General features: G+C 42.6%; 1 long non-coding RNA gene across 1 annotated transcript in view; it reads left to right on the top strand.

The window, feature by feature from the left end:
- Positions 1 to 732: 732 nt before the first annotated feature.
- The window catches only part of LOC120802451, a 54,036-nt gene continuing 34,220 nt past the window's right edge, over positions 733 to 20,548 (top strand). Inside the window, exon 1 of the long non-coding RNA XR_005709230.1 lies at positions 733 to 1,050. This is a non-coding gene — a long non-coding RNA (uncharacterized LOC120802451). The remainder of the gene's footprint in view (positions 1,051 to 20,548) is intronic.

A 20,548-nucleotide genomic window follows, 5' to 3' on the forward strand; every position in this document is an offset into this window, starting at 1 on the left:
TTTGATTTATACAGCCCAAAAATCACGTATTTGCATCTGAAGGCTTTATAATCTTTAAAATCTACAAAAACCTCTATCGTCAGACCTTCGAAATGCTTCTAGTTATGGCCCCTTACCCCTGTTGTTGTTGACACTATATAAATTTTGTCATGGATTTTCCTTTAGCCTTCTGATCATTTAAAATTGACAAAACAAGAACTAGAAGGGCACTCAGAGAGCGCAGACCTCCGCAAAGGCCAATGTCAAACACTAGACTTCAGAGAGAGAAAAAAAAAAAAAATCAGATTCATGGTAAGTGACCCATAATCTAATGGGTTCTACCCAGGCCCATTCCCCGTCCCTCCACCAAGTTCGGTGCAAATCGGTTCAGTACGTTTTGCGTAATCTTGCTGACAAACAAATCAACAAACAAACCAACAGACAAGGCTGAAAACATCACCTCCTAGCCGGAGGTAATGAAGGGAATAGTGACTGAGTGATTTTTGACACAGCATTAGTGTCCTCTTTCTTTCTTTCTTTCTTTTATAAAAAATTAAATTTGGATTGAAAAAAATGGCCAAATAAATACACTTAATGTTAGAACATAATGGTGGCTATCAGCTGCTTCAATCCAGACTAAATACAAGGCCTGCCTCTGCTAGGTCAGGCCTCTAGAGTCACATGACAAACTCCACTGGCTGGAACATATATCTAACACCACCTCGGTGCAGTCAGGTGGGCCATTTAAGCTGTCAATGCCCTGCCCACTGTTTTGCTAGGCCTGGCTACCATCAGGCCTACCTGTCCATGCACCATGTCAAGGTAATGGCTAACTCTGTTTCCTGCAGGAAAAACTTAGTGGTAGAGATGCTAATGTTCATGTAGCATTTAAGCTAGCAGGCCAGCTGGTCACCAAAAGTTCCAGTCATGTTGCTTCAGGACTTTCTTTGAGGAGGAGACTTGTACTGGCTCTTCATCATACCGGAGTTTTGTGTCCTGGTGTTGGAACTTTGGTTCCCAAAAAGGTTATTCTACCAGAGATTTGAGAGATTACTGCTTCAACTCAACAAAGTAAGTGCTGCTTTTGCTAACATTTATGTTATGAGTCCATGTCTTGGCTCTGTTAAGTTGCATTTGGTGTGCTTGCTGAAAGGCTGCTGGTGCTACTGTCTGTTTTGTCTCACATCTGCTTGTTGTTGATGTCTTTGCCTTGGCTGGTTGCTAATTTCTGCTTTTATGGTGCTTTCAACTTGCTATTAGTAGTGTTTCCATTTTAATTGATCTCCTGTAGTGGCTGACCTTATTTTTCCTTTTGGTAGTCGAATTAGTTTTGCAGCACGTTTCTGCTGTTTTGCTGTGGGTTGTTCTATGCTGGCATTAAGGACTAAACATGACTGCTCTCTGCTCAGTATGGAACTCATGGGAAACTCAGCATGGCTTCTGTCACACAACATAGGTTGTCACATTCCCGTTTTCTCCACACACTTCATATCTGGCAAAGCTTCAGAGCTTCTATTCAATGGTTTACACTGCTGCTACATTCAGTGTCACTCATTGCCAACCATAAAGTCATGCTGATGTTCACCTGCTGCTTGTCAGTGGTACATACTGTAACATCTCGGCCTCAAAGGCTCACTTCCAGCTTGAGCCCCATATGTCGCCGAGATGCCAGGGGATCACTGCTTCACTCCAGCAAGGTAAGTGCTGTTTTATCTAACATGCATATTCGTTGAACGTCTTGGCTTTGCTAAGCTTCGGTTTGTGTGGCAAATGCCATGAACCTGTCTGTTTTTGTGTTTGTCTTTTGTCTGCTGGCTGCTAAATTCTGCTACTGCTGTTAATTGTGAAACAATAACATATGGCATTTGGCTGTTGTTTGGCATGTGCATTATGATGCATTCATACTGTTGATTTACCCATTGCTGAACGTGTTTCATGGCAGACTGGCGCTGTCATTTTGTTGGGGGTTGCCTATTAGCTCATTACAAACTCAAATACTTGCTGCTATCGCTGCTGCTGCTGGTCGTATTCTGTAACTTTGCATGCTTCGATACTGCTTTGGGGAAAAGTGAATGTGTTTGTGCTGCGCTCCCTTCAGCCAGCTGTGTGAGTCTATTTGTTGGCCTTAAAATATGATAGCTTTTGGCTTCGAACATGCTCTTCAAGCTGAAGGTGGAGTGTCCTGCGTGAGGTTGTCGCAGCTAGGGTTAAACTATTTCCCTCTAGCTGGTGAATCCTTTGTGTAGTTAAACAATCTAGTTGATCGTATCATATCATTTTGAGTTAGGTGGTTAGCAGCTAGCTAGGTAGTTGTCAAGAGTAAATGACCAAGAATTGCCAGATAGCAAGTAGTATGAATCTCTTATTCAAGTGGTTAAACATGTCGCATCAATATTATTATGCTTAAAGACTTCTGGGATTCAGAAATATGCATTTGCTGTTCATATGTGAAGCTAACATCAGCTGAAGCAGCTCGAATGTACAGTTGTAGACAGTGTCACTTAGGGATCGTCAGTCGGACAGAATTAAGCTAGAAATAAGCTAGTTCTTACGATGTCAGTCAGGATTTCTGGCAGTTTGTCATTGCACAGTAACCGGCGGTGGACAGCTATGTAACTCTTACCAATTAATAAAACATACATTTTGAATGATTTATGTTTCTTTCTGAGAAGTATTCTGTAAAAACAAGTATACCTCTAATGTAATATCATACCAAACGTGGGCTGAATCTGCATATTTGACTGATTTGACTTTTTAGTGTCATCCTCACTGGGTAAAAAGCAATAGCATTATTACTTTTTTTTTTTTTTTTTAATCCAAATCTTATCATGCAGAGTTATTTTTGGTAAACGTGTGATACTCTACTAAGTAGGTTATAAAGACATGGAGTGTAATTTAAGGATAATATTTACAATATTGGTTGTAACTCTAAAATTATGAAAAATAAAAATAAAAATAAAAAAATAAATAAATAAAAGCAATTGGAGAGTTTTCCCCCAAATCATTCAGCCTTAGCTTGACAGGCTTTACACATCGCTTTTATTAAGAGTCACTGCTTCCCTTTGCCAAGGTAGATGTTGCTTTTCCTATTCACACTCTGTGTGTGTGTGTGTATGTGTGTGTGTTGCCTAATAATATTAGTATGCTACGACGCTGCTGAGGCTCCTGGCAGTTTTATTGCTGTGTCACTGATCTCCTTGTAGCTTTTTTTGGGCATCTACTGACAATTTCTGCTGCTTTGCTGCTGCCATCTGCTTGTGTGTATTTTTATTGCATTGGTATTAATTGTAAGTTACCTTCCTGTGGTGGCTGTGCGGTTTTTCTGTTTGGTTTCTTCGTATGTGCAGTATGATGCTTTGGTGTTGATTGATTTACATGGTGGTCAGAGTGGTATGAATACTTGCGTTTGAGTGATACTACTCTTACGGGCTGAATTGCTTTGCTCCAGGTTGTTGCCTCTGCAAACTTTTGTCGCAATCACTCACACTATTACAGCTGCTGCTATTTTTGGTGCATTTCATAACTGCCAACCCAGCATCCGCCTGTAAACTCCACAAACTGCTGTGGCACAGCTGAGGGCATCGACACATGTAAATGGTTATTGTTACAATTGTCAGCGTAGAGGTTTGCATCCGCCAATCCTAGCGATGAAAGGGGGAGGTGTGTGCAATTTGTGGCTTTAGTTATGACAAGAGATTTCCTTTATCTTTGGCTTATGATGGTAAAAGACTAAAGCCTGTGTAGCAGCAGAGTCAATCATTACACAACTCCTCTGCTATTATGTCTTCATCCACATTTTTATGTTCCTTACAAGCTAATGATACAGCATTTAATATCAGATACTATATCAGGACTATATCAGGAATGTTATTTATTTTTATTTTTTTTTGCTTGTCCAGAAACTGTCTTCTGAACCACAGCAACTGCTTCACCATCCCTGAACAAGTTAAATATATATTTATTCACATAGCCTCATCATTCACTATTTTGCCGCACATGAACCAAATTTACAAGCAGACTAATGGTTTGTAGAAGCGTACATCACTCACGCTGCAATATCTACATTAGTTTTGGCCATTTTAAACAGCTCGTGATGGTCAGGCCCTTGAATCTTGAATTGAGTTAAATCTGATGCACAAACGTGACGTTGGGAGGGATAAAAGTATGTTTGAGACTCTCATCTATTATTGAAGAGGCCACTAGATCCAGATCACATCGGGCCTGGGACAGTAGATAGTGTTTCATGGTGGCTTTGTCTTTAAATATTCTCCTAGATTGAAAGCTTCAAAGTAAACTTCAATTACTGCAGTGATTAGATCTGGCCTGCTCCATTAGAGGACATTCTAGCTTTTGGGGGGTGGGGGTGGGGGGCATAGACAGAGAGGGCAGGGCGAGGACTCTCAGACCCCCAGCCAAGGAATTACTAACTATTGATCTTGCTGCCACAAGCCATCTGACAATGACATTATAGTTGTGTAGCTTCAGAAGAAGCAGTACAGTTCAGCACAGGCGCTGATGTAGTCCCTGCAAAGCACTTAGACATGGGGATGAAATCCTGTTTCATTTGTGATGGGATAGAGAGCAAAGGGTTTCTGCTGGCTGTGGGTTAAAGTTGCAATTTGATTCAGTTTTTATCATTTTGTTTTGAAACACTCTATGGCTTAGTGAAAGAATTGTAGTTTTCACTGTTTTCTTGACAATGTGGTCTTTCATATCAGCTGCTAAAGAAACACTGTGTGTTTGGGTTTTTTTTTCCTAGACGAGTGATAAACAGATGTTTTGCAGCTAAACAAGCTAATGCAAAAAATTTTATTTGACAGGTTCTTATGGCTATAGCTAACCAGCTACAGTAACTGTGTGTGTGTGTGTGTGTGTGTGTGTGTGTGTGTGTGTGTGTGTGTGTGTGTGTGTGTGTGTGTGTGTGTGTGTGTGTGTGTGTGTGTTTTCATATAAATGACACCAAACTTGATTATTTGACCATTGTGAGAATATCGTCAACATGTTATATTTCGAGAACTGTGAGAATTTCCCACATTTTTAATTATTCATCCAGCTTTGTTGATATGAAATGTGTAAAAAGAAAACGCGCCCTTTTTAATATATTCTGGACCATCAAAGCCTTTGAATTCACATTTGCAGGGAGCTTACCAGACTCGTGGAAATGCTGCAAAAAGGCCTGATGGGACTGCTATGACATGTTTGTTAGGTGAATTAGTGACTCTAAATACGTGTGAAAGTTTGTTCCTGTGTGTTGGCTTAGTGATATACTGGCAACCAGTGCAGGGCGTACCCTGCTTCCCACCCAGTGTATGCTGGGATAGGCTCTAGATCCTGGTAACCCTGAACAGGATGACAGGTTTAGAAAATTGGATTGAAGAATATTAGAGGGTGCTGAGTTCCAGAGTCAGTTGTGACTACAGTAAATTCAGTGATGTGCTGACCGTAGTACGTTTAAAACGGCAACATCAAGTTGTTGTGTTTTTGTTGTTTTTAAGGACATAACCTACAGGTGCAATACAACACATCGCAAGAACACCACCAGGACACAGCGGCTGGCAAATACACAACACTATCATAACAACAAAACAAATTAAAAGACAAAACAGACAAAGTACATAACATAATACAAACATTACAATGAGGGGACATTTGACATAGTGAAAACCTATTCAAGTATATAAATGATAATGCACATTGTGTTAAAATAGCAGTTGTTGGTCTCTCGGCATCACACTTCTTGCGGTGCCAAACTGCACAAGATTTTCTTGTTCTTTAGTCCATATTTTCTAATATTTCTTAATGTCAAACATTGAAAGCTTATCTCAGTCTTGAAAAAGGTTGGTTGACTGTAAAAACCAGGGACAACAATGGCAAAACGCCCAAGACTTAAATGTTTTATCACTGACAAAGTCGGAAATATTTTACTTTTATAAAAACTTAAAAAACGAAACAAAACCAAAGCCCTCATTAAATATTTCTGGACCGCTAATGTTTCTGAAATAGTCTGGAGTTTTGGAACCCGGCAGATTGGGTAGAAACGATGGGAAAATGTATGACCTTGATAATGATGATAATGATCCTGATGGTTTTCCTCGTCACAAAGCCAATACTGTTAATACTGACAGTGATGATGATGGATATGATGATGATGATGATAATGATGGTGCTCCCAGTGATGGTGCTGGCACTGTTGATGCTGCTGATGATTGTGGAAATGAGCATGTTGATAAGGCCGAAACATTTTCTTTGAGCATGCATGGCCCCTGATAACACTACTGTAAGTCTACAGTGATAGTCCCACTGACCATCTTATCTACTACATCTCACTGTCAGAAAATCCACTTCCCTTTCCTCTCTGTTTGCAGGCTCCCGAAAACCATTACAACAACCTGATCGCCGCCGCGCACATATGCACAACCATGAAACAAAAACATAAAAAGGCAAAAATTATAGAAACTTCATGAACATACAGTAGGAGGGAGGATTTGATTTAAAATAAAAAAAATAAAAAAAACAGGAAACAGAGAAGAGGTTTTTGGGGAAAGTGAAGAACAACATGGGTACTCAAGTAGGAGAGGGGAAGATGGAGACAGAGAGGGAGAAAGGGGAAAGAAAGAGAGAGCGAAAAGGCAGAGGGAAGATAGATCATGGTCCTGAGCGATTGTGACAAGCATAGACCCTATCAGCCGCTGTTTGTTTGCACACTCCCCTCTCTGCATTAAAGGAGCCGTCCAGGCCGCCGGCAGGCCGCGAGCTCTCCATCTCATCACCTGACACGCCAACAGATGTTATGGGCTGATAAGAGCCCTGCGGCCCCCTTCCCTTTGCATCTACGATTACCTCCGCACAAAGAAGAAGGGGCGGTGGTGAGGGGTGCGGGTGGGGGGGGGTTTGGGTGGTGGTGGTGGGGTGGAATGGAGAGAGGGAAGGAGGCAGAGGAGGGAGGAGAGGAAATCAAATACTTCATGATGGCCTGGTGTTAAAAAAAAAAAAAAAAAAAGCAGAAATGAAATAGATGGAAGTGGTGGAGTGTGTGTGTGTGTGTGTGTGGAGGGGGTGGGAGATTGTAAAAGGGAATGAGAGAAGGAAAGATGGTAGGGACACACTCATTTGTCCTGTATGAAGTGGTAAATGGCCTCGCCGTGCTTCCTGGCCCCATGCTGTTTGTCTCTGTCCTAATCGGCTTATTCCATAAGCACTGCTGCACCATCGTCATTAGGCAATGATAATGATATTATTTAACAGGGGATGAGAGAATTAAGGAGGCGCACTATCTGATGGCTAGTTTTGTTCACTGCCTCATTTCCTCATCCTCGGAAAATGTAGCATTTCCCAGTTGATAAGAATTGTTTTGCAATTGTAAAAAATGCTTTAATGACAGCCACATCCATTGGCTTTATTGCCTAAAAACATCATTACTGCAACTTTTATTGTATATTACATGGCTGGTTTGTTCTCCAAATAACACTAACTAAATTGGGATGTCAAAAAACCCACTATGTGGAACATTGGTCTTGTTATGGCAAATGTAACCCAATCACTGCAGTAAATACATACATATCTCTGTCTGCCTCCCTCTGTCGCTTCCTCCTGATCACTAATTTATGATATAATTTAACAACGTTTCTATATTTGTTCCGCTAAACACTTTGTGTGGCATCAAATTACGGCTCACAAAAAAAAATCATAGAAACCCAATATCATGCATCCTATTCTCAGCCAATCTGAATGGAGAGATTGTGTTTCTTTTCTTTTCCACTGCTTGGCTCCCAAGTCCAGAGGGGGATAGATGACATTACTAAACACAAATCAGCCGACAGAATAAACAAACTCGGGGGATAGACAACAATGCAATCTCTATCTACGCGTAAATAATATGGAGTGTGCATGTGTGTGGCTTCTCTTGATGAGATTGAATATGTGTAGATGATAAGCCAACCAAGGTAATCAATGCAGTAATGACGAGGGGGGCGGAGGGTGAAGGGTGGGGGGGGTGTGTGGGGGGTTAGCGGGGTGGGGTGGTACCCTATCGCAGGCAGTCATCAATGGAATTTCTAAAGCGCCTTGCTTGCCCTGTGTGTGTGTGTGTGTGTGTGTGTGTGTGTGTGTGTGTGTGTGTGCGTGTTTGTGTGTACGTGTGTGTGTGTTTGTGTGCGTGGAGCAAAAGCGTGACAAACGCGTCATCTCGTGTGCGAGAGAGATAAGCTCTAAATAATTGCGGTCTGACAGGCCTGAATAATGGCCAAATTAGACAGAAGGTGCACATTATTACGAGCAGCAAACATTCAAGGCTGGTTTGAGATGTAACAGGGCTTGATTAAGGCTGCGATGATGATGATGATGGTGTCTTTAGACCCCCCCCCCCACACTCACACACACACACCCCACACTAATCCCATTTCCTCTCTCCTACTTTTCCCTCTTTCTTCTTCTTTTTCTGTGGATTAGCATTGTGGGCCGCTCCACCGAGTTACCTGTGGACGACCTCCTGTTGAGCAGCAGCCCACACACTGAGAGCAAAAGCGGGATGAGCAAAGAGAAAGAGGATGGGAGGGTAAAACAGCTACGGCCGTTGATAATCAGCGGATAAAAAGAGGTATACAAGGTCAGGGAAAGGACGAAGAAACAGTTGGTTGAAGCTGGGTTTGTGGAGAAGGGGTGTGAAAGGAGCGATGGCAGAGAACAGAGAGAAGATATAGGAGTGGTGGCTTTGATGTTGATCAGCTTTGGACCTGGTGTTTTGTCTGTGCTGCGGTTACGCCACGCTCGTGTAGAAAGATGAGAAAGGCCTTTTGGGAAGCCTTTGCTTGGTTGACGCTTACCTGAGGCCCAACCAAAACAAGGAGCCTGTATCCACTGTACGGATCAGAGCAGTGGTACAGCATGACCTAATGGTAGAGAGACAGGCTGAAAAATGACTGAATCAAGCATGTAGTGGAGGAAAAACAGACCTAAAATCAATTTCTCCACCTGACATAAACCTTTTATGGCATAAATCATAGCATATACCAAACTAAATTACATAAAACTGATGTAATTTTGCTTTGACCTTTTAAAGGAAAAGCCCCAATTCACGCTTTCTTCAGGAAATAACATGGATTTTGGTTCAGTTCAGTGGTCAAACACTTAAAAACTCCCTTTTTTAATTTACTGCTATTGGCATTCAAATAGCGGGTAGTCTCCTCTGGCATGAATTTCTAAATGACAACGAATGTAAAGCAGAGAATATATGATATACAGTAACACACAAGCATGTAATGGGGCAGCATGTTGGGCCAGTGATTAGCGCTGAAGGTTCTGTAGGTTCACCCGGGCGCTTTAGTTGCCTTGCACATGCAAGATCCTGTCAAACGTGTGATGTGACTGGTCTCATCGTGTGTTAATGGACAAAACAAGGCGATGTGATACAGGTACGATGAATGGCTCCTCCACAAATTTAACTTAAAACGCAAGACACATCACGACAGAATTATTTCTATTGGTTGACTGTGCAAACTCGCGCTCAAAGGATCGATATCGGTGAACTTTGACCAGGAAATGTGCTCAGGAAATTGCCAGTCAGACATGAATGAAACAAAGCTGTAAACACTTCTAACATATAATCATGTGTTAAGCGGATATGGCAAAGAGTTTGGTTAACAGTTGCCTATTTACACAACCAACATACATGGAGCAACATTGTCATTCATTTGTAGTAACGTTTCTGGCCACTTGGTATAGGTAAGTCCAATATTCACCCTATCAGCTCTGGTTTTGGTATCTTTTGATTCATCACACGCTGCAGGGGGAGTTTCCAAGGAACATAAGTTGTATTGGAAGCATCTTAGTCTGGATGGGACAGTGGTCTCGTACTTTTTTGTCAATGAGTTTAACTTTTTTTCACAAGCTGGATCATTTCAGTTTTGGAGCAGAACTCCCCAAATCTATTTCAAACACCCATCTGATACTGTATCACCAGGAGGAGTCATCAGATCCAGATCACATCCATAATCTCCACGCTGATCGCTGCCCAAGCAGACGGTTATCTTTGCGCAATAGTGATTGGGAGATTAGTGTTTTTAAATGCTTATCCGTGTAGACCTCCCCGAGGTAGCCGGGCTCCAGAGCCTCCGTTGAATCGCAGCGTCAGATCGGAGACTCAGACACACAGATCCAACATGTTGGCTTTTGGGGGGGAAAAGGGAGAGGATTGGGGGGGGGGGGCTGCAGTGGATCATGTACATAATCACTTGTTTATCACCAGAGCATCTTGCCAAATCACTAAAACACTGCTCTAATCACAGTAACCAGAGCAGCTGCTGTTTTACTCCTCTGTGTGCATCTTAGACCTGTATGGGGTCAATTTAGGATTATACAGATAGAGGTTTTTGACAGCTGATAACAGTAGTCTACAGATATGTTTGGATAAAATCAGCTAATATTTACTATACAATTTTGGAGTTGTTGGAAAGTGTAGTTTTCCTTTTTTTTGATAGAGGTGAGCTGTTTTCTGCCTCTTCCAGTCTTTCTGCTAAGCAAGCCTAACCTTGTTTTGGGCTTATCTTTTTATTGAGCACACAGAGATGAATGCTGAGGAAATGTTCAGAAAATTGCAAGTGTTGTGTAACTTTCCCTGAGTTCCTTCTTGTGAGAATTGGGGGGGGGGTCTCTAAAACAGCACTTACTCCATCATGGGACATGACAGCAGCTGCTGATGATACTAAGATTAACATGCATACATCCTTTTGCGAAATCTGATCAAAAATATCACAAGAATCAATTCAGGCAAAGACAGCCAGTGTCATATTGATCAGTTCTGTAATAAATATGCAATAAGGCTTATCCAACACTTTGCCTTACATGCCCTGTGGGCCAAAAGAAGCGTATTTCTGATCTGCGGGTATGTCACTCTAAGAAAGAGTGTGTATTTCTGTGTTTGGGATCAGGATGAGATCAAATCCTCCATATACAAAAAGCTTCCTGCTACGTATCTGCTGTCCTCATCTACCTTGGCCTGGTAGGAGATGTTCTAGTGCCAGTAGGATGGAGGGGAAAACTCCAAACACTAAATAAGCCTTATCTGCTCCCAGTGCTCGGCTCAGATTAGGAGAGGAGTAAAGGAAGCCAGCAGAAAGGAAAGGAGAGCAACAGAAGCAGTTATGAAAAGAAAGCCAGTGGAAGGGAAAGCAAAGGAAAGGCAACCAGCAAAAAGAAAAAGAGGTAGGGAGAAGGGAAAAAATAGGACAGGAATTCAGTAGAAGGGAAAAGGAAGAAAATGAAAGGAAGCCGAGTGGAAATAAAAGGAGGCCAGGGGCAAGGAAATGAAAGGGTAGGATCTCAATGGAAAAGAAAGGAGAGAAAGTTAGAGGAAAGGAAATTAAACCAGTGGAAAGGAATGGAAAGGAAAGGAGAGGAAAGGAAACTAAAAGAAACTAAGCCCGTGGAAAGGAAAGAAGGCCAATAGAAAGGACACAAGCTCAACTCAGTGGAAAGGTAAGGAAAGGGAAGAGTAGAAAAGAGAAGGGAAGGAAAGGAAAAGAAAAGGAAGAGAGATGAGACAAGGACAGTGGAAAGGAATGGAAAGGAGACAAGTGCACTGGAAAATGTAGGAAAGTAAAAGGAGCCAGTGAGAAGGATATTAGAAGAGAAGGGATATGACAGGAAGACATTTGACAGGAGGTAAAAGGTAAGGTGTCGATACAAGAGGAGAAGGAAGAAGACCAGACGTGGGCGTTAGATGATGGGTGTAATGGCTTCTTCAGCCAATTCGGAACCATTCCACGCTTTAAAACTCCCCACTAAAGAGCGACAGAGTCAACCCAGCCTCCTCTTGGAAATGAGTGTCTATCTTTGGAGAGAAGCACTTGTTTTTGATTCCATTACCCAGGCGAGGTGTGGGGTGACAGGGTGGCAAATGGGGGAATTTGGGAGTGCTTGGCGAGCGGGGGCATGGGGAGAAAAGCCAGTTTGGGAAGCAGCGGTGGAACCACAATCTCTGGAGTCCATTCTGTCCCTGCCGCCCTGTGATCCCCACAGCAATTAGAGGCAAGGAGAGAGAGGCCACAGGGAAGTCCAACAAATCACGCCTACGTGTAGATGCACTTGGGCTTACTAACAAATGTATTACATCCTGCTCATATGGAGAGGTACCAAGAAAAAGACAGTGAGGATGCCCAAACTGAGATTCCAAGAACTATAAATGCAATTTAGAAATTTGAAATTGAATGCTTGGCTTCAAAGTGCTCCTGAGTACTACTCCTGTGAAAACAGTTGTATGATGTGATCTGGCAGAGGCTCTCCCGTGTCAGAGAAAATAACCCTGATCTATCTGTTAACCCCACGAATTTATGAAGAAAAGCCTGTGTTACAAACTGGGGATGTTGAACTTGAAAGATGCATTTACAGAACAGTGAGGGTCTATCAAAAAATGCAATTGGTTGCATTGTGGGAAGTTTAGGATCTAGTGTTTTTGGAGCTTGACCCATAGTACAGACTGAAAACTGGAATATCTCCTCCTATACTGGTTCAATTATGACTATTATTCTTTTAATCTTTCTCTTGTAAATCCTCAGACTTTATGGGAAGACTAAGACTAAATACCCAAGTACACCTAAGTATCCATGTAATGCCGCAGGGTAGGATAGGATTCAAAATTCGGCTCATTTTTATGCTTAGGTCGTAAAAGAACTTAAATGACCACTGTTGTCATGGTTTATCATGTGTAGATTGGTGTAATGTAACAAAGTAGAAGAAATTCACGGGATGTGGAAAGGGTAACAAATACTTGAAAATAAAAGGGTCTTTTTGCTTTTTTTGTTGATCATCTGTTACTATATTTATTGGAGTTCTTTTGGTTTGAAAACTGCCTTTTTTGTCACAAAACCTGTGGAGAAAAAAAACATTCATTTTGAGATGCTCATTCTGAATTTCTACGGCTAAGATGGGCTAAAATCTCAAAATATATTTGTGTTTCATAAAAACGTTCACATGCATACCACACGAGAAGACAACTGAAGCAAAACAAACACACAGAGCAGAATAACAAACTTTTACAAACTCAACACTCCTACAAAAGATCATAGGAAAGTAGATCAGTATTTCACAAAGAAATACACCCACTGAATTCTCAGTCAGTCACAGACCTCTAACACAATTACATCATTCCATAATAAGTTTGTATCTTTAGTAATTTCCCTCTGGTGGATGTAACTTGTAGAAGCTGTGATATTTTGATCTCTTCTGTGTTTTCTTACCCCTACGCTCTCCAAAAAGAAAAAGGAAAGGAAAAGAAAAAAGGAAAATAACAACCTCATCTGACCAATCGCAGCAAATGATAGTGAGGTTGTCTCCATCCTTCATCGTAGGATGATCCTAAATCCACATTACATCTCTCCTCACACCCCCAGTTTTCACTGTAAGTCGAACATCGCCACTCACTCTTTGCTGGAGCTTTAAAGCAGTGCCAGTGGCCACCCACTCCAACTCTTATCCCCTCTTCTTCCCCTCTCCTCCAATGTCCATCAGTCATTGTTTCCTTCCCATCCTCCTCCTCTCCTCTACTCTCCCCCACCCCCCCATACCGGCTTTGATCTTGATTTCTGACCAGGAAATATCTACCAAGGGGCCGTCCAGCTACAATAACATTCAATAAAAGAACACAAGGGTGGCCGAGACTGGACCACTGATAGCGCCACGATTTATGGGCCCTGCTCGCTTGTTTGCTATAACGGTCTGGCACTCACACACTACAACAAACACACACACTTTAGGCTTATACATTACCGCACATTGCCTTGCACTGAAGCATAGCACGTATGTTATTCGTATTCATAAGTATCTTGAGTTGTCTCTCTCATGGTTTATTGAAATCAGCCCAGTACTTGAGGCCTAATAAACCTCTGTTATGCTCCTGGTCTCGTCAGTTTACCACTTTAGATCTGTAAGCTCTTTTTCGTGGATACGCTTTATTTATTGGGTTTATTTTTTTATCCTATCAAACTTACAATGGGTGCATGAAAGGTAACTTTTGTTTTCTAAAGCACTCAACCGGTTACACAAGGCCTTAAAAAGATGTCATTAGGTCATGTTTTTTGTCAGTACATTATTTTTAGTTGCCTCTGTGCATATGTAGGTTCTTCTTAGGACGAGGAAATACTTTGACATTTTTCCCTCTGACTGGTTTAATAAAATAGAGCTTCATGAAAGTTGGCTACCTTTTGTTGCAGTGAAATATCTCTTATATTTGTTGGCCTTTTTGTGTCCCTCAATGCTGAAAACGAAAGTGGCTCCTAGTATGAACTTTGCTTATAATAGCACTTAATAGACCTTACAGAGTCTTGGTCCCATGGTCATCACCTTGTCAAATTTTGTGTATGTTCATCGAGATGTTCTGTCTTTGCAGAAAAATTTTACCTCTGGTTTGTTTGTTTCTTAACAAGATAATACAGTAATTGGGGTAATATGAGTTATTCTAAATTTGGGAGAGAAAATTTATCAGATTTTAAAGGTGCTTGATTTGGCAAAGAATTTCTACCATCAGAAACTTCAGTTGAAAGTACCTCTGTGGGTTTCAGTGTGTTTTTGTTTCTGCAGAGAAACTTTACATCTGACATCTTGGTTGGGCTTTGTCCCTTGATGCTGTAAAATTAAAAGCAGTTGCTTTGGCTTGAAGCAAACTACATCAAATCAAACACAGGCTGGGCTGTAGCTGTTTTTGTTGTTGACACTTGTCTCAATCCCCTTTGTTCCAATGTCCATATCACCAGCCCACCGCACACTGACGCCTGTCCAAGCCGAACTACAAATGGCTGCCGTCCCACAGTCTTTAACATGGTGTGGGACCATGCACTGCTCCTCATCCTGGTCGGGAAATCCACTGTGACCAACGCCGTCCGAACGGACAAGAAAAGACAGCGTCCCCTTATGCCTCGACCCTCGAGGGCTTGAATCGAGTGTGACGCCTCTACCCGCAAACCAGTGGGGTATCAGCCCCTTTGCGCCCACGCTCCCTTGATGGAACAAAGCGTCACCGTTACGGGACGCACCTTTTGAGATTCGTTCGCCGTCCCAGTTGTGGTCCCGCTGTGGTTATCTGCTCAGGGCCAGGGAGCAGGCACAGGCGTAGGACGGAGGGGTTGGACTGGGCGCAGCACTGATCCATTTTAGGACAGTGAAGGATCATCATTGTCTCCCGTCTCACCCTGTCACTTACTATTACCAACCCACTAGCTAACATCCTGTGTATTTCCGTGTGTGTGATTGCACAAAAACCGTACTAGATGTGTGGTCTTGGCATCGAACTCGCACACGTGCACTTTACAAGCGAGCATACACTCTCTCTTTTTCCACAAACGCACACTCTCCATACACAGACACACTGTCACCACTACAGGCGCTTCTCAGCAAACCTACACATCGGATTGTGCGTAGTACAGCTCTTCCTAGCAGACTGTGTGTGGGAGGGACAGAGCCACAGGCACTAAGTGTCTCTATAGCCCATGTGAAATCAAATGTAGGCTGCGATGAGCCTCCAACCATACTAGGCACAATCACATGGAGAAACAGAGGGAGAGGGAGCTTTAGAAGACCACCAAGGATAGCAGCATGGCACAGGATGCCTGGGCTGTCTTCATGTTAAGGCCTTTTTCTTCACTGTTCCAAAGTATTCACCACTTAAAACAGATTAAGAGCTTGGGGAATAAACAGGCCCGATGCTACGAAGTGGGGAAACACAGGAGGAGGGTTTCGGAAATTAGAGAGCAGGACGAAAGGGAAAGAAGCCTTTCAGGAGATAACGCCTCGAGAACCAGTCAGGATTGTTCCAATATTAAGGCGCTTGTGATGAAACAGATGAATGGATGAACAAAAGGGGGTAGAATAGAGACATTTGGATTGTTTCATGGGAAAGGAGCTACTTTATGTGTTTATTATTTATGTTTATTATCTTCAAAAGCTCAGTTCTGGACTCAAATGAATAGATAAGATTGTTAGATGGTGTCTGCAGTAGTTCCTTATTTTGTTTGTTGTACAATAACATCTCTTAACTGTGTATTTGAACTAAAGACCGACAGCCAAATTGAGCCCTCGGGCAATAAGGTCAGCTTATTTCTGTACATTTTGGCATGTTTTGGAGACAGTGGAGGCGGATGGTCCGAGTGTGATGAAGCTTTGCCGGCATGCCCCCTTCCTCTTCCTCCACAGTTTTCTGATTAGTTTTTTTGTCTTTTGGGACAAAGTGCTAAGTGTGGGAGAAATGTATCAGATTAGACTCCTATGCGTCTGATCGTTTCCTATGGGCTAATGTAATGTAATGGTTTGCCATTTTTGGCCTGTTATGATTCCGGATTTAAGCCAGTCAGTGCTGTCCACTTCTGATACAGTGGGTATGATCTAGTTTTTTGGTAATATAAACACTTAGACAACAGACGTATTCATGAAAGTGTAAATAATAAAGCACAATGACAACTTGATATAAGAATAGAGCAGACAAGGAGGAGGCAAGGGAGTGGTATTGTCTCCGCTGAGTCCATTATTATAAAAGTTAAAATGGCCTGAAAACACAACAGAAAGTCCTAAGGAGAAGACTAAGTACATAAAAAGGTCAGGAGAGGAGTCAACTCTGACTCCAGGGGACCACCTCGGGGGGAAAAAAAAAAACATCCAATCAGCGAGCTGAAAAATTAAGCTGAAACCAAATATTATTAAATGACTTCACTGTCAGACTCTGGGTCAACTTTGGATGACTTTAGCAGCTATGGTTGTCTCTTAATTGTTTCCAAAACCAACAATAAAGCATTCTGAATTAGGGTTCTTTTTCACAGCAATAGTGACTGAAGCCCCCGGGAATCCTAATAAGTATAAACCAATCCATAAGAAACCGATAGGGAAAAAAAAAAAAAAAAACAAGATTTCTCAAAAATAATGTTGAACATGATTAAAATCGATAACCATACCATAATATAAAGTATACATTACTATATCATTAAGTTATTCAAGAGATTCCAGATTTTAACGTTGAGGAACATCGAGGATATCACTAAAAGGAAATATTCAATGAGGAAATCAAAGTAGTAAAATAAAAAATACTCTAAATGATTTTACCAACAACCCAGAATTCTGTGGCCTGAATTATAAGAGTAAAGTTCTGGGCATAACCAGTATTATAGTAGTAGCACAATTCTGACTTCGATCCAAAAATAAGTGTTAGCTTCACCCTTTACAACCCCTGTCAAGTTGCACCCCAAACTTTTGACACCAGTTGGGAATTTTCGGTGTGGTCAGCATGCTCCCAGACAGACTGTACTGTCATGGGATTTGATAGAAAGGTCAAAACCGGGTCGGATCGGATCCCAGCCAAAACCCACTGTTTGAAGCTGGGAGTTTTGAAGCAGTGGCACACACTGATCAACAAAAGAGAAAAGAAAGTCAGAAAGTGAGGGGGAGGCTGACTGAGCGAGTGAACAAAGTGGATTCCGCAGTTAATCCCTCATCGATTCAGTCATGCTTTTTAAAAAAAAAAAAAAAAAATCTGTGGGCATTGGAGACCCACAGAAAACACAACCGTTTTTAAAATAACATTTAACTAAGTTGCCATAATGATGGCGATGATAATAGAGAATGCCACCAGCGAGCGCGGTGGGCGTCATTGTCCCTTATTGGACCCCTACTGGTTTGATTTGCACAAAAGATGTGAGAGGGAGGAAGATGATTACCATAACAAACACACACTTGCAGACGCACTCTTCCCCAGGGAAGTGTCAATCTAAGAGGGAGAGTATGTTGACATTTATAACCATCTGGGGGGGGACATGGTTGCTATTTCTTAGCAGTTTAACTTCAATTAGGCAAGGGAGGGTGGAGAAGGAGGGAGCAGAGGGAAGGGTGGGGAGGGGGAAATGGGGACGACTTGTTAGCGAATGGTTAAATGGCAGCAGAATAGTCGCTAACGGGGGAGACACATTTATGGGTGTCTCTTAAAGAGTTTGCATTGTGCCCCGGCCTTTGTGGCTTCACATTGATGGAGGACTGCTGATGGCTATAGGAGATTATGTATTGACGGAGGATGTTAATGTGGACCTGGGCCTTTTTTTTTTTTTTGCAAAGGGTGGCTACACTGGCGAGGCCTCGCACTAGCTGGGAGTAAACTTCCATTCACCTGAAAACCAAACAAATATCTAAGACCTTTCTTTTTTTTTTTTAAGGTCAGAGTTACACACCAGCGCCCAGTACTCTAAAAATTGAGATGGTAGATCCCAGGGGACAGGACCAAGAATGAAAGATGGACAGAAAGAAGGGGGGGGGGCACCAATAATAAAATGATGAGGAGGGAAAAAAAGGTCCTATTGGACAGGAAATAAAGTGTGCTGTCAGTCAGTAGCTGCGCTGCTGCCAGAGTCACATCTCCCAGGTTATTGCTTATTGTTTACTCCCCTCTGAAAAGGTCAGAGGTCACGGCGACCACATCTATTTTTCTCTCCCATCCACTCACCCCATTCTTCTCCAAGCGCAAGGAGGAACAAAGAGCGACGGCGGGGGCGGCGGAGGGAGAGAGGGATGGCGTGTGCGGTTGGAGGGCGGGCTGGTGGCGGAGGTGGTGGGTGAGGGAGAGTGGAATTAGAAAAAAAAAATATAGAAAGGGAGAGCAGCGATCAGACAGCACTGATAAGGAGAGGAGGCAGGGGTGGGGTGTTGCTGTGAGCTTTTGGGGGGCGGCGGCGGCGGTGGTGGGAGGATGAGGGGGGCTGATGTGTGTATTCAACTCCGGGCTGACTCCTCTTATGCTAATACAGCCAATTTCCTCTTTTATTTCATTTCTGGAGCCGAAATCTGCGATCTGCGATAAGGTTGCCGTGGCGACCGCCTGTTCCCCGGGCGGATGCGGGCAGCCGTGTGATGGAGATGTGTAAGTCGGCGGGAGCAGCAGGGAATGAATAATTTAAAACTCCACCAAGCTGGAGAGATAAGAGAGAGCAGGGCTGAGGCCCCCCCCCCCTCGCACTCGCACTCACACACACACACACACACTATCCCTCGCCCTCCATCTCGCTCTCTCTCTCACCCTTCCCCACAATCCATCTCTCCACCTCACCCCTCCTAACGCTCAATCCCTCCTTCCCTGTGCTCTCTTTTTTTTTTTTTCCCTCTCTTTCACTTTCTATTTCTCTCTCCGGACATCTAAGGCTTCATCCTCCAAAGCAAGCTGACCCCCAAGGTCAAGGGCATGATGGGTAATTGAACTGGCTGTTTGGGGCGGCTGGGATTGGGCCTACGGATGATACGAGAGTGGATGATGGCGGCGGAGGAAGGCCTCGCTCCGGTTCAATCTACTTGTTTCTCCTCCCGCTCGATTTAAACGTGATGGATTCTGAACCGCCGCCGCCGCCGCGCTCCGGCTGCCAAGTTGTGCGAGCATTCAGCGAACTTCGTATACTTCAAGTTAAGCCCACTTGGCTCGTGTCATTCTTACATTAGTCACTCGAACAACAGCCGCTCTCCAGCTCACAATGGCCCAACACTTGAATGTAATACATGCTTGGAATAGTTGAGTGTTCCAGCTGAACGGTGCTCCTGTGTAAACACGCTGATGCTTCATGGGTGACACGATGTCCTGAGATGATTGTGTGTCTATGGGTTTTTTTTATTTGTTTTTCTTTTTTTCTACTTGGCATTGGGGTGTGGTTAGCACAGATGAGGTAGTTACTATAAGGAAACATCCACCTTAAAATGGTTTCAAACTGTTAAAAAACAAACAAACATTTGTTACTATGGATGATACCATGCATGAGTCTGCTTTACTGTTGAGGGGGTATTTTATGTATAATAGATAAATATATATTAAGGATTAACAACGGTAACCTCTGGTAATGGTGTCCCCTGGTTGCGGAATGTAACTAAGTACGCCGCACTGCACCTACATACAGTTCGATGTACTTGTATTTCCAATTTCTGATACTTTCTACATTGATTCCACCAAATTTCAGATTGAAAGAGTTGTACTTTTTTTTACCTCCCCTGCATCCGCTTTACAGCTATAGCTACAAATTTACATGCAGAATATTACGACCAGCTTACAAATTGTGGTGCGGTGTTTCAAATTCAATCACCAAACAGGATTAAAAAGCCTCGGCCTCGACCAGCTATAACAGTAAAAATGGTACTTACATGTCAATGCACCAGTAATAATTATCGGATAAAATAACATGCGGACAAAAATGATACTCTGAATGCAGCCATTCTGGATAATGATTACTTTTATTTATAATACTTACTTGCTGCTATTACTTCTGTACTTTAACTTCAGTAAAATTCGGAAGGCAAAAGTTTTATACTGTAGTTTTGCTACCTTTTGCTTAAAGGGGAAGGCTGACGGTATTCTATATGTTTCATACTCTCAGCAAATCCCCTGAAAAGACCAAACCAGCACTGAACTGATACTAATATTCCGCGTATCCAGAGCCTGATATATCTTATTCCTCTGTGCCATAGAGCTCCATTGTTGTGTAATAAAACTATTAACAACACATCAGTCATCTCGCCCTTCATGCTTGTCAATCACAATGGCCACAATAAACCAGAATGCAAACCTGTTGCT

Source organism: Xiphias gladius, chromosome 2 (assembly GCF_016859285.1).
Source record: "Xiphias gladius isolate SHS-SW01 ecotype Sanya breed wild chromosome 2, ASM1685928v1, whole genome shotgun sequence".
NCBI classification, from domain to species: domain Eukaryota; kingdom Metazoa; phylum Chordata; class Actinopteri; order Istiophoriformes; family Xiphiidae; genus Xiphias; species Xiphias gladius.